Source organism: Odocoileus virginianus, chromosome 28 (genome assembly GCF_023699985.2).
Source record: "Odocoileus virginianus isolate 20LAN1187 ecotype Illinois chromosome 28, Ovbor_1.2, whole genome shotgun sequence".
NCBI classification, from domain to species: Eukaryota; Metazoa; Chordata; class Mammalia; order Artiodactyla; family Cervidae; genus Odocoileus; species Odocoileus virginianus.
Window position 1 is genome coordinate 29,785,610 of NC_069701.1, and position 12,569 is coordinate 29,798,178.

The 12,569-nt window shown below is 47.2% G+C and overlaps 1 protein-coding gene across 1 annotated transcript in view; it reads left to right on the forward strand.

The window, feature by feature from the left end:
- The window catches only part of OPCML (opioid binding protein/cell adhesion molecule like), a 1,017,619-nt gene that overhangs the window by 498,357 nt on the left and 506,693 nt on the right, over positions 1–12,569 (forward strand). The gene's annotated exons all lie outside the window — the stretch shown is intronic.

Sequence of the window (12,569 nt, forward strand, 5' to 3'; positions counted from 1 at the left end):
AAATGTACACACGGAAATGCACTAGAAAATGAATACTGGAGTTTTCTGCCCAACACATCACGGGGGGCATTCCCTTGGTGATGAATAGGACCTGGGGAGTTGCATGTGGCCGGTACCTTTCAGATGGATGACCCTTGGTAGGTGGCTGGCCCTTGCATCAGGCATGTTCTAGCTGCAAAGAGCAGAAGATGCTGCAACTGGTTTGCTCAGAGGTGTTCAGCGTGGGACATGAAACGGCCTGCCCACTCATGGGGAGGGATGGCAAAGCAGGTTGAATGCTCAGCAAGTCACACTGCAGAACTGGGAATGCCAACAGGTTTTGTTTTACACACAAGAAGCTGCCCTCATTCCCAGTCAAAGACACCAAATTTAGACAGCTGCCTCTGCCAGGACACTACTGCCTTGGGGAAGCTGCCTTGAGCAGGAATCCATACCAGGCCTGCCTGGGGACCAGCACCCTGAGCCTGCTCCTTCTATGACACTGGGCACCTGGGACAGCAAGCACCTGGGCCCTTGAGCCCCAGAAAAAGCAAGTGCCTCCATGATAACGTTCACAGAGAGGAAGGGGACCTATGGTGGTGGCACGGTGGTTCTAGGAGAAGTATATGAGGTCACACACAGGGTGTGGGGCTGAGTTGGAGCTGGCAAGATTTGGTGGATTTAGGATCCCGCAAATCCTGGTTTAGAGCTAGATGGTGAGTCCCCTATGGGTGTGCTTCAACTTTTTTGATTCATTTATTTACTTTTGATGGTGCTGGGTCTTCGTTCTGCCTGCGGGCTTTCTCGAGTCATGTCCAGAGGGGATGACTCTCTAGTTGCAGTATGCATGCCTCTCACTGCCGTGGCTTCTCGTGGTGGGGCCCTGGCTCTAGGACACGCAGGCTCTAGGACACACATGTAGGCTCCATGGCTCCTGGTCTCTACAACTCAGGCTCAGAACTTGTGATTCACCGGCTTAGCTGATCCACAGCACATGGGATCTTCCCAGACCAGGGATCGAACCCATGTCTCCTACATTAGCAGGTGGATTCTTATCTCCTGTATCACCAAGAAAGTCCTATGGGTGAGCTTTAGAGGCGGGAGGATGGAGAGTGAGGTGGGGAGGAGGGAGAGCACACTTGGGGGTGGGGACAGTGAGAGGCAGGGACAGGGAGAGTGTCCTCAGCGGGGGCCGCAGGGCGCCCGGCCTCCCTGGGGTCTCCATAGCCAGGTGCCTTCACACTTCGCCTGTCACCTCCACACGGTCACATAAAGGGGAAGCTCTCAGCCCCTGAGAGTGCCACAGAGGGGCCATTCCACGTCCGAGCGAGGAGTGACAGGTGAAGACACATAGAAATATTCTAAAGAGATGGAAGCGGCAACCACTTCCTACTCCTGGAACAGGCCTCTTCATCCCCACTTTGGGCTCGGTTCTGGCCTCTGATGGAGAGGAATAGTAAGATTATCCCGAGGAGGGGAAACAACATAGGAAGAAGCGTATTTGGCAGCTGTGTGTGATGTATGAAGTGAGGGTTTGTTTATAGGATACACATGGGAAAATGATTTCATTCAAAATAAAATGTTTAATATATGGGGAGACAGGGTTGGGTTCTTATTGTAAAGAGCCACGAGTGCCAAAAGGAAAGCAGTAAAGGCAAAATGGAAAAACAAAAAAGACACGAGAGATGTGAAAAACAAAAAATAAGTCTAAATATATCAATAATAACTTAAATGTGAATAGATTAAAAAAACCAATCAAAGGACAAAGATTGACTGAAACATAAAAAAACAAGATCCAACTACATGCTATCTATGGGGGACACACATTAGAAACAAATGTAATGGAAATAAAAACATGGAAAAGATGCACAATGCCAACAGGATTTTAAAAAAAGCTAGACTGGCTATACCACAAAATAGACTTTGAAAGAAAACAAACAGAACAAAAAAAATTACAAATTTAGGGAGATTTTATAGTGATAAAGGGCTGATCCATCAGGAAGATATAAAAATTATAAATACATATGCATCTAACAAGAGAGTCATAAAATACATGAAGCAAAAACTGACATAATTGATGAGAAATGAATAATTCAACAATAACAGTTGGAAACTTCATAACCCACTTTCAATAATAGATACAAAACTAGGCAGAAGGTCCACAAAGAAAGAACAGACATGTAAAACAGTGAGAACCAACAGGTGTCTGTGGACAAGTCAGTTCTGTCACAGAGGAGCAGATTACTCTCAAATATAAACAGAACATTCCCCAGGATAGATCACATGCTAAGCTATAGAGTAAGCCTCCACAACTTTTAAAGGATCAATATACAAAGTGTGGCATCCAACCATAATAAAATGAAAGGAACAATCAATAATATGAAGACACAACCAAGAAAAATACAGATGTAGCTAACACACTGCTTAGAGATGAATATAGAGGTATAAACCCTTTATTTAGAAAGAGTGTGTGCACTTAGTCGCTCAGTCATGTCCGACTCTTTGTGACCCCATGGACTGTAGCCCACCAGGCTCCTCTGTCCATGGAATGCTCCAGGCAAGAATACTGCAGTGGGTTGCCACGCCCTGCTCCGGGAGATCTTCCCAACTCGGGGATTGAACCCAGGTCTCCCACATTGCAGGCAGATTCTTTACCAGCTGAGCTACCACGGATGCCCCATTTAAGAAGAAAAAAAATATCAAATCAAAAATCTTAACCTTCCACCTTAAGACAATGGAAAAGAACTGTAAACTAAACCTCAAGCAAGCAGGAAAAAAAATAATATTATACTCAAAGTCAGTGGAATAAAGAATTATAAATAACAGAGAAAATCAATAAAACTAAAGTTGGTTCTTTGAAAACAGTGACAAAATTAACAAAACTTCAGGTAGACTAAACAAGACAAAAGTAGAGAATATTCAAATTACTAAAATCAGAAATAAAAACAGGGCGTAACCAATGGCCTCACAGAAATAAGAATTGTAAGAGAACTTTATTAACAATTGTATGCCAATACCTTAGATAACTAAGATAAAATAGACAGCTACCAGAGGATAACTGAACCCTGGGAGATGGGGTGGAGTATGTGCTTGTGGATCATTCCAACAAAGATTAGGAGCTGGTTTATTTCCATGGTCATTTCTGTCAATTCCTGATTGAAAGTTGCCCTTGGCACTTTTGACCTGCTACCTGCCCTGTGGATATGACTTTCTGCCAGCCTCCAAAGGCCCTCAGGCGCAGAGAGGCTGAAACTAGAAACAGGAAACCATCTAGATCACACTGAAATGGTACATTTGCAGGTGGGGCAGTAACAGTTTGTGCTGCGAGTTGAGACGAAAGGTAATGACATAGAATAACTAACACACAGATTTTCTTTATCATCAATTTGGACAGTATTTTGAGAACATAAAGCTTTTTGGTGTGAGCATTTCACGATACAGGTCAAATCCTGGTGATCTCCGTGGTTGCTGTTCAGAGATTTCCTCTTGTCTTGACCATTTATTACAATTGACCAATACACTTAAATGGAAACACAAGCATATATGAAGCTCAGACTCACATCTCCATCTTCTGCCTCCTCTCTCTGCACTTTAGAATTCATCAGCCACCAGTTCTAATCCTTGGCATCTCCAGATGACCTGTCTGTCTTCACTTTTCTCCTGCTGTAGACAATTCAGACTCAAGGTGCCACAAACAACCTGCTCAGCTCTCTTAAAACCAGCTCCTGCTGTGACTGCCTCTGCTCTCCTGCCTGGCAGCATCATTAGCCTTGACCACCGAGGAAGGAATGATTCCTCCTCTCTCTCTGCCCCCCTTGTTGATGACAGGCTCGCTCACTGTCTGGGAAGCCTGTCTCCTGTCTCACTCCTTCCCTCAACTTCTTCAGTTTCCAGTTTCTGACCCAAGCTCGCTACATGTTGACCAAGTTGTGTGGTTGATGCTGCCCAGGTTTGGCTCCGGCTGCTCCATCTCCAGCAGTGGCTGTGGGGTCCTTTGCATCAGGAGAACTCAGCATCAGCTCAGGCTGTGCGTGGGGGCTGATGGAGTTTCTGCCTTTCCCTTTCCTTGTGAAGGTGAGCAGACCTTGAAGATGCTGCTTTTCTTACCAAGGGGAGGCAGGAGGGTTGAGGTGCATCGTGAAAAGCTGTCAGGTAGACTGGGATGAAGTTTGGGTAGGTGTGCACACTGGGAGGTGGGTTTCTCTGGTGTGATGACTGCTGTCACTTTGAGCGCATGGGGTTAGGGTCCTAGCCATGCTGAGATGGATAGACACACGTGACACCTGTCACCCAAACCGAGGACTTCTTCTAGCCCAACAATGCATTTTCATTCATTTATTTCTGTGCTTCCTCTTTTCACAAAAACTTCTAGGGAATATTTAGAACATTGTTTTGTGGATGAGGGTATAGCAATAATAGTTTTTTTAAAAAGGAGACATTTTAGCCCCTATTATATAATTACTATTTATTGACTACTGTATTATTGCATATCACATTCCATAATAAAATGTGGTAAAGATATGAAACCCAGGCATGTGAAATAGTTTCAGCATCTTTACAAATATCAGTGCATCACTTGCGACACTGAGAGCAAGGAGGCTGCTGTTGAGTGTGGCTTTAAGAGCAAGTGATCCCTGAGATGCTGAGTCCTCTATTCTGGCATCTAGAGAGCCTGGCAGACATGTGTTCCCTCTCTCAGAGCATCAGAGCTGCTGCCCTGGGCTCTCTCTGACTTAAGGGTCAGTGGACCATCAAGTATGCTAAGGGCCCGTGGCTGTATCAGCCCCATTCCTGGTGTGGGATCCTCTGCCAGGGATCCACACACATCATTTTAAAAAATATTCACAATAGCCCTGTGAGACAAATTTTAGTTCAGTTCAGTTGCTCAGTCATGTCTGACTCTTGGCAACCCCATGGACTGCAGCACGCCAGGCTTCCCTGGCCATCACCAACTCTGGAGCTTGCACAAACTCATGTCCATGAGTCAGTGATGCTATCCAACCAACTCATCCCCTTTCACCCCCTTCTCTTCCTGCCTTCAATCTTCCCCAGCATCAGGATATTTTCCAATGTCAGTTCTTCACATCAGGTGGCCAAAGTATTGGAGCTTCAGCTTTAGCATCAGTCCTTCCAATGAATATTCAGGACTGATTCCCTTTAGGATGGGCTGGTTGGATCTGCTTGCAGAAGCAGAAGACTCTCAAGAGTCTTCTTCAGCAACACAGTTCAAAAGCATCAGTTTTTTGGTGTTCAGCTTTCTTTATGGTCCAACTCTCACATCCATACATGACTATTGGAAAAACAGTAGCTTTGACTAGATGGACCTTTGTAGGCAAAGTAATGTCTCTGCTATTTAATATGCTATCTAGGTTGGTCATAGCTTTTCTTCCAAGGAGCAAGCATCTTTTAATTTCATTACACTTCAGTAAACAGAGGCTGTGAAGAGCTGCTAAAGGGCTTGATGACAATAATGACTATGCCTGTCCTAAGCTGGGGTCTCTAATGTGGTGTTTGGGGTACAAGATGCTTATTAGGGAGTTTCCTTGGGATCAACAACTGTGGGGGCAGGAATAGAAGGGTCAGAGGTCAGCGTGTGATAGCCCCATCAGCATCTTCTCTCACTGGGTGGAAATGACCCGGCCTTCACTAGGGAACTTGATCAGTCACTGGAGGCAGGCCGTCCTGGAGAGGGATTCCCCAGGAAGAACTGGGAGGGAGCCCATGCGGGAGGGATTCCCCCGCCTTGGGAATGAGGAGAGTGCTGAAGCCGTCATCTGACAGCCACGGACCAGAGCATCCGCTGAAGGTGAACAGGGGCAGCTCATCTCTGCATCCACCGCAGTCCTGGGTATTTAAATGCATTAAGTGCTTAACTAGGATTAATGAACTTAATCCTAATAGCAACCCTATCGGGTTGGACGGCTAGTCTTTCCAGGTGAGGAAAACGGGGCTGGTGAGAATCGGGAACTCCCCCAGTCACAGGGTCCACAACTGAGCTCTGGTTATCTCCCCTTTCCGGGACTGCCAGCCATGCCTGAGCAGCATGAGAGACAGAAGTGCAGAGGGATGGTCATGTCCTGAACCAACAATTCAGACAGGTAAGAACAACAATGCCCTTGTTGTTCAAGAAGAATGGGAAACAGAGCATGCTGCCATCAGGAAAGCAGGGGTTGGGAGAACCTTAGCCAGAGTGCAGATCCACCGGTAGGGCTATGCAGCTCCCAGCAAACCACACTGCCTCGCCAAGCCTCCATCTACCTGTCAGGATGGCCGGAGAACACCCTCCTCTCTGGCCTTCAGAGAAGGGGCCATGGAGTCCGCCTAGCAGATGGTTGTGTCGCATGATGTCCATGCTAACTGTGTTATGCACAGCGCCTGCTGGGGTGGCCCCAGGGACCCTGCGAGGATGGTGACATCATCATGACAGGGAGTTTGTTTGATCTTTGAAAGTACTGATGGGGATGAGGCAGGAGGAGAGAGGGGGACAGAGACTGCGAGAAGAGCTCGTGGTGGGGAAGGGAAAGCCATGCTCTTCACAGAGACCCTGTCATTCCACGGGCCATCTCGTGACATCACTCCCCCACCTTCAGAAGGACGGGTGCTCCACTGCCAGGCCAGAGACCTGGGCTGAGGGGCTGGGAGACGTGGCTACCCTTGCTCAGCGGTGGGGCCATGCAGGGGACCCAGTCTGAAGGATTCCGAGTCCATGCTCCCACCACAACGTCACACCCGTGTCTGCTGCGCTCCTGTCCATAGAATCTCTCTGTTGAAGGAGACGGGGGATCTGGGTGTTTCTGGTGATTCTCTTCTTGTTCAAGTGGTATTTCCACGTGTGTTTGGGGTCAGGGTTATTCAGACAAGGTCTGTGCAGAAAGGGGTCTTTCCTTTGGCCTGTGTTTCCAGTTTCTTCATCCTCATCTGTGGCGGGTGTGGGGCAGTTCCTGGGCTGGACCTTTCCTCTCACCGCTGTGCGCACGTTTCTTGCCCTCTGGGCTCATTGCAGTAAGACCTCTTCACCAGCCTCTGAGTGCCTCCCTCCCCTACAGCTGCTGCTGGCAGGGTGGGCTCAGCCCCGATCCTGCCATGTACGTTCACCGGCCTGAACCCACAGCCGGTGGGGAAATAACTGAGGTGCTGGCGTGTGGAGCCAGAGGGGTCAAGACACATCTGTGACCCTGGAGTTAGTAGGGGGCAATGCTGAGGTGGGAAATAATAAATAATGATGAAACAGCAACAACAACCATGGCAACAGTTGGTAATAATAATGTTGGCATTACCATAGGAAGAAGAACTAATAGTTATTGATAACCTGGACCTTGGCATCCTCTCCTGCCTCCCATTTCTCTCCTGCTGGGTCAGAAATGGGATGAATGGACATAGGAAGGACACATCCTAACAGCAGGAGCTGGCTGTTGATGTAAGGCCATCTGATGGAGTGATACTCATGTCCATGGAAAATGCCCAAACAACCTGGGAAGCACCAGCCAGGGGTCACACACAGGCTCCTAGCATTATCTACAAGTGAGCACAAACAATGTCTAAGACCCCTGTCTAGTCCAGAATTCTAGGACACAGTGATTGCTCTCCCAAGGACCCTAAAACTGCCATGTCATGCCTGTGAGGTCCTGAGTGTGGCTGGGTGATGTCCCGCCAAGGTCCTGTGCTTGGGGCTCAGGGCCGGATCAAGTGCCCCCGCCGCACGTCCACATTCATGGATCTCCAGGCGCTCTGCTGAGCAGGTGCGGTTCTGTCTGGCAGATAAAACAGTCTGTCTTTGTTTCCCATCCACATAGAGTGGACACCCTGGTTGGGGGGCGTGATGCTCTGAGGTCACAGGTGCTGAAGTGAAAAGGTAAGTTGGTGAGGCACCCCCAATTTAAAGATTAAATATAACACGAAATAAGGCAGAGCCTCAAAATTGGATGCATGCTTTCCAGGGCACATGAAGTCACTGTCATGTCCAACTCTTTGAGACCCTGTGGACAGTAGCCTGCCAGACTCTTCTGTCCATGGGATTCTCAGGAAAGAATACTGGATTGGGTTGCTATGCCCTTCTCCAAGCGATCTTCCCAACCCAGGGTTGAACCTGTCTCTTATGTCTCCGGTACTGGCAAGTGGGTTCTTTACTACTCGCACCACATGGGAAGCCTGATTGCTTGTGGCTGGATCTGAATTGTAGCTCCCTAGTTGTGGGCAGGACCTTGTCTGGAATGTGGGCTGTCCTTAACGTCAGAACCATACAAGTACAAGGGCCCAAGCAAGAGCCAGTGTGAAAAGTCATGTTAAAAACAGCTTTGCACATGAAAAGGGTATCTGTAAAGAAACAAATGACCACATCCTTCACTCCGTGCCCCCTCTATGACACATATAAGAATAATAGTCAGGGTTTTCCTGTGAACCACCATCTTCCAGTCACTCACATCATGGTCCAGACTTGAAATCTTTTCCTCCAGCTCTGAGTAGAAATCACTAATTAGGCAAACTGCTGATGTACGAGCAAAATGAGCCTGTTTACCATGCGGGTGCTTGCTAATTGCAAAGAGACGTGAGTTCCAGGCTTACTCCTTTGTCTGGGAAAAGCTGTCTTCACCATGACACTGGAAGTTGTGCAGGCAAGGGGAACCCAGGTCTGGATTCGGGATGATAATTGAGCTAGTTTCTGTGCTTGGCTTCCTTCTTCTTGGGTTTTCTTCCTGCAATGATTCATCAGGAAGCATCCTCAGGCGTCTGCTGTGCGGCGCTGCAGCATCCATCCAGTTAAACACAGAAGCTGCTGTGAAGTCGGTCCTTCTGCAGAAAGTGTCACAGCCATACATTTAGCACATGTGTATTGAGCACCTACTTCTGCTAAGCTTTGTGCTTGATGCTGAGGATGGAGGCAGACTGATTCTCCATCACATAGAAAGTGCCCTGGACTGACCTGGGCCAAATGCACCACAATAAGAAGACAGGAAGGAGCTACTGAGGAGGGGCTGAGGAGTGGAGAACACTTATGCTGGGAAACTGGGGGTTTACCCAGAGAAGGTGACACGCAAGCTGGGTGTCAAGGTGAGCTTGGGAGTTGGATGTGCAGAGGAGGGTGCTTTGGATATAAAAGCAGCTCTGCCTGAAGCAGAGAGAGATGCAGATGGAAAGGCCCCTGTTTCCGCAGTGGACATGGATCTGTAGGCTGTTCCCTCTGGAATGGGATTTGCAAATCATCTGGTTCAGTTACTTAGTTTCCAGGGAAGGATCTCAAAGACAGGAGAGTGGAAGTCACTTTTGCAAAGCCTGAAGCTCTGTCCTGTCCAACCCCTTTGCACTAGCCCCCTGTGTGTACTTGTAACTGCTTGGGACACATTTGTGTGCTGGACTTCCTTGTATTCCTGTTCCTGGTACTGGCTGTCTTCCCCTTGCCAAGTCTGCAAATAGCATCCTCATGGCTCTTCCCCCTTAAATGCATCCATCCATCTACCAATCAACCAGTCTGTCTGTCAAACACATATTTACAAACCAGCATGTCTGGCCCTTTATACACTATTTCTTTCTCTTGCTCTTAGAATGACCCATCTCTTTATGTTGCTTGTCTTTAAAATGCACTTATTCTTGATTGATTTAAGTTATGAAGATCTCAGAACCTCTTCTTCAACAGTTTAATCATGCCTAGAAGCATAGGTATTTCAGAGCTGAAAAGACACCAGGCTATAGCCTGGCATTCTGTTTGTGTCTGTCTGTTTCTACATTTCCAAGAAACCTATTTTTAGAACCCCCCTGCCCAGCACCATTAGTTTGCTCTCATTAAAATGAGGATGGTGAGGTTCATTTCTGACAGACCCTGCCTCTTGCAGAAGACAGTCACTTTAGGCCTATTTCAGCATCTGGGGAGTTTGTTTGTTGAATTCTCCTGTTTTTCCCAGAACCCCAGAGTCCTCAGCCTCAGTCTCTCTCAGCCCCACTGCCTGACAACGAGTTGGTCCAGTTTTGGACCTGGCCTCTCATCTCTGTGGACCCTCAGTGGCTTGGGTGGATGTCAGAGTAAGTGACTCAGTCCAAGAGTTATCAGAAAAACAGCCTGTGGGACAAAATGCACACTTTGCCAGGGGGTGGGGTGGGGGGGGTTCGGAAACAGCCTATCTTGACACAGAGATAGAGAAGTGTTGGAATTAATTCATAAACGTGTTGGATGGAAATTAGCAGATGAAGATTTGCAAGGGGAGAAGAGACAGAGGGGGAGAGAAAAGGGAACAGACAGACAGATGGAGAGGGGGAGGGATAGGGTGGAAAATAGAGCAGAAGACGCAGCTTTATTTCACAGTCTTGCTTTACCCTCCGCCAACCGAGGCGGCCTGTGCTTTCCCAGGGGTCCTGCCTGGCCTGCGCTCCTGTTCCCCTTTTCATCCCTGCTGTCCTCAGCCCTGCTGCTGGCCTTGCTCTGGCTTCCTGCTTGCACAACAGTTGTGCTTTTCACACATGTGGCTTTCCCGGCTTGGGATGGGGGGACTCTGACGCAGAAAGCACCAGATTTCTGATGTTCCCATGCTAGAAGGAAATACCTGAGCCTTTAGAGGGAGATCTCCATTCCTGACACTCTGATCTTATACAAACATCACCCTCTCTGAGCCTCCGTTTTCCATCTATGAAATTAAGACTGTTGGGCAGGCTGATGCATTTATGTGTATAAGTCATTTAATTTAGACTCAGGTATGCTGTGTGTGTTCTGTTATTATTGTTGTTACTATTATTATTGTGTTTTTTAATATAATTTTTCATAGCAGCAATAGAAGTAGCAGGTTCCAAACTCTCTCTCTGGTGTCCTATACCTAGTAGTTCAATCTTCCTAATAGAAGTAAGAGGTCCAAGCATTGGGTTTATGTTCAGTTTTAGGGGTGAGACAGACACCCGTTACCCTATTTCCACGCCGTAATTGATGACGGGAGTCTTGCCATGTGATAGGGCATCCACGGGTAACGTTCCTTCCTGAAACATACTACAGGCAGTCACCCAATTTCATTTTGAAAGAACGCTTGAGGTTACTAGGTGGGAGATTAGACAGGGCTGGGTTCATTTTTACCTTCTATAACAAAGCTTTGCCCTAAGTATCTTTTCTTCCCACATCCCTTTCTACCTCCCCAGATAGAGGTATTAGAGGTTGGGGGACATTAGTGGTGAGGACTAATCAGGAGATAAGTCCTGGATACCAGTGTGATTGTGATGATTCTGCTGGGAGGCCAGCAGACATTTAGAGACTGCTCAGGCCAATGTACCTCAAACTTTTTCAGTCAAAACCCACCATAAAAAGGACATTTTAAAATGTGACCAGAACACAAGTGCCAGTGTGAGAGCTTGGGAACGTGCACAAATAAAGGAATCAGAGCTGGATTCTGTGATGTAATAACATTTTATGAGAGACTCACTCCACACCACGTGATCATGCCCATCACAAGTATGTTTCCCACTGCTGAGGTCATGCTGTAATTAGAATACTACTGTCTCGAGCCTGTCCACAGTGGATGTTAACCAAGGGGCCCAGCCCTCTGCTCTCCCACCATGAGGAACTTCCTCCAGGATGAAGAACTCACAGCATGGTCCAGCATCAGTGGTATGTGAGCACAGGGCATCTGGACTGACATACATTTAACTCGTCTAATTCTTCTTCTCCATCTCAAGCTAAATTGCTACCAATAAAATATCATCCAATGTCCAAATGAAGACAAATGTCTTCAATTATCTAATACTTGGAATGTGCATCTTGAATAGCTCTAAAGTCTGGGAAATTGGAGGCTATGAAATGGAGATACATAACTGGTTTTTATTATTAATTGAATAAATATTTTATTGAAAATGTGCTATTTGCCAGGAACTGTTATGGCTGCTATTGGGACAGCAGTGAACCGTGATGGGGACAGGAAAAGATTTAGCATTTTGTACTTTGGGTTCCTAGAAATAACTAGGAACAACCTTTCTTCTCCACGCGTTGCTTTCTTAATCTAATCATAATGATGCCTTTCGCATGGAGATGTTAAAAGGAGGACATGAGGCGGTACCTGTGAGGGATGTACCCTAGCGTCTGGCACACAGTAGGATGATGGTGGAGGTGGTGATGCTTATGATGGTGATGATGGTGACAATGGGGAGGATGATGGTGGTGACGATCACAACGGTGATGCTGCTGCTGTTGATGATGGCCACTGTAATTGTTTTTTAAATGTTGGAATATTGGTTGGCTGGTCTGTCCCTGAGCAAGTCCACAGATGGAACATCTGACCTGAAACAATTCATCTGACACATACTCATTAATCATCAGCCACACACAAAATACTGTGATTAGCACACACAGGTGTCTGACAGGTCCAGGGACTCTTGTCCTCAGATACAATATATCAGTACCAAGGGCTGTCAGGCTATAGATGAAATAAAGTAAAACCCGATGCCAGCCTCCCTCATGTCCATGCAGTTAGAGTCTCCCTTTGCATTCCCCTTCTTGTCTGTCACATCTCCCACCTGCTCTCTCCATCATCGCTCAGCTCACCACCCGACTTCTGCTGCCCCCATGGGGAAACCACTTCTGCCAAAACCACCATTGTCCCCACCATGCAGACTGGATGCATGGC